This window comes from Calypte anna, chromosome 6, assembly GCF_003957555.1.
Source record: "Calypte anna isolate BGI_N300 chromosome 6, bCalAnn1_v1.p, whole genome shotgun sequence".
Taxonomy (NCBI): Eukaryota; Metazoa; Chordata; class Aves; order Apodiformes; family Trochilidae; genus Calypte; species Calypte anna.
The window spans coordinates 15,869,164-15,871,865 of NC_044252.1; positions in this window are offsets into that span (position 1 = coordinate 15,869,164).

Consider the following 2,702-nt stretch of genomic DNA (forward strand, 5'->3'; position numbering starts at 1 on the left):
GTATCCATACCACAGGGAAGAACAGAAGACCTGGGAGGTGCTTTCAAGGCTACAGAACCAGGAAAAGGTCTGAGCATTGCAGACATATCTATTCTACAGCAGAGCTATTAATGCTCAACCTCATCACCATTTTCTTTACAGAGTTTCAAAGTTTGACAAGGCAGATCTTCTCAAATCCTGGCTCACAGCTCCACACACCGAAAACTAAGATAAGGGCTTCTGTTGTTTAAAGTACTTTCCCCAGCAAGGGTCTTCACATGACTATTGGGTTACATGAAAAACACACACAACCTCTGGAAATAAGGATTTAAGGGACAGCCTTCAGCACCATCTCCAGCCATAAGGATACACTGAGGCTCCTACCCTGGTCCCTCCACCACCCTAGCACCCAAAGACAGACCAGTCCTTTGGAACGGACATTTCTACCCAGAGCTCTTCACACTCCCCCTCTACCCCCCAAAATCCTCCCCATCACTTCTCACCTTCGGAAAGCCATGACCTTCTTTCCTACTGCATATCAGCCATGCTTGCAGAAGTCTCTGAAACTGTTCCCTATTGAAACAAAGTCAGCTATGTTCTTGGTCCAGCCCTTTATCTTCTCACCACTTCTCCCAAACCTGCTGCACCTGTGTCTCCAATGAGGATTTACTTGGTTTCACCTGTAGCTCAGCTCCCATGGTCCCAGCCCTCTGGCTTCTGGGGCCTCTTGCAGATCCAGCCCAGCTGCTTCACCTTGATTAAAACACCTTAGAAAACTGTCAGGGGAAGTCACACAACCTAAGGAAGGTAAAAGAGTGGATGGAGGTGAGATGGACCCAATCCCAGCTGTTGTTCCTGCATAGCTCAAGGGCCTTTAAAAAATCACTCTAAAATCCCAACTATTTGGCATCTGAATGACTTTCCATGTGCCCCCCATGCCCATATGTGTTGCCACGGTTCCCCCATGTCTCTGAGTCTGGTGGAAGCATGGACAGTTGCTACCCCAAAATAGGGCTCCATGAATGGATTTCCATCCGAAATTCTTCTATTTGCCCATCTAACCCCACATATTATCTGCATTTTGTCTAATGAGCAGGTGGCTTTTCCTCCCCAGCAAGGCTTCAGAGTCTTCCTCATGCATCCTCAGACACCTCTATACCTGCACTCAGATAACCTCTCAAATCACTCTCTTTTGACCTTAAAGATTTTTTGTCATGATTTCTTTTAGTGATGGTCACATGAAGATGCATGACAGATCATTCTGTGGAGCTGTTTTACTCCTCCCCCTGTCAGTTTCAGGGCAGCTGTATTTATTCAATCACTGAATTATTTCATCATTTTCTTGCAGAGTCCAAGGTGCTTGGTGGCATGCTAACATTGAAACAGTAATCTAATTCACACTCATGATCAAATTTTATCAATTCTTCATGATAGTTGAGATAAAGACAGAAAAATCCCTTTGATAGGGAAATAATATGAAAATATATCTACCCATCACCCCCAGGCTCTGCCCAGGAGGAGCAGCAGACCCTGACTGTGATCAGTGGTAGGTGGTCATGACTGATGTTGTGGGGTTTTTGTGCTGCTGTTTATTTTTGAAAAAAAGCTCCAGAATCTGAATTTGAACCCCTGCATTCAGCAGAAGGTGAATGCTGTCATTTTCTTGGGAATAGGGGCATTTTTAGACAAAGACATTTCCTGAGCAAGGAGAAATGTGCCTAGGGATTTGAGGGAACAAGGATGCACAGGAATACCTAATGCTGCTAAAGTTAAGCAAACACCAGTGTGGCACTTCTACAAACCTGAAGAGTCAGCAACACGTAATCATAAACAGTTTGCTTAACAAGCTTCAGGATGAAGCCCAAAACTCCCTCAAATGTAGCTCAGAAGCAGCGTGGACTGGTGGTGGGGTCTGACTTCAGGACTGGCAACCTACAGGTACTGTCATAGCCCAACATCGAGGTGAGAGACGGAAGGATATGATTGCAGGGATGGATCCTTATGCTGGAATGCTGAACTTGCACATTGTGTAAGAAATGACTCTGCCAAACCATGGCAATACCCATTTTGTTACTCCTCAGGTCCAAAAGGATTTCAGCACAGTCAATTCCGTTGTTTCATCAACCTATGTGCCACAACACCCCTGAAGATCACAATGTCTGGATACTCAGAGGTCACCGCATCTGGCAGCCACCCATTGCAGAGATTTATGGCCACTGATTTTATTTGCAGCCTTGTGGAGGTGCAACAAACCCACCCCAAAACCTGTGCTAGGTTTTCTCACTGCAGGTTTATTTAGACTTTACTCTGACAATAATTTCATAGTGACTCCTGCAAACACACAGTGTGCAGGTTATGTACAATTAGGCCACTGATGAGAGAGATTTCTCACTCCTGCTGTCTTCTAGCACCAGATAAAACCTCCAGTTGAAGCCTGTAGTGGCACAAGGCTGTGTCCCTTCTCCCAGCATCCCTGTATTGTCAGCTGGGGCACATCAGCCAGGAAAGCCTTGGGTAGTGCCAGTCCTCAAGCCACTGCCTGACTTCAGTCCTTTGCATTTCTTTACAAAAAAGTGGGTCTGGGTAGGTGCTGTCGGAGTGGTGGTGACCCAGCTATCTGGTCAAAGGCCCAGAGGGAGCCAGCAGATAGAGCAGGTTAATGGTTAACCTGCAGGGACTGTAAACCAGCTCCAGGGCTGCTGAACCTTTGGAGTTTGATATGA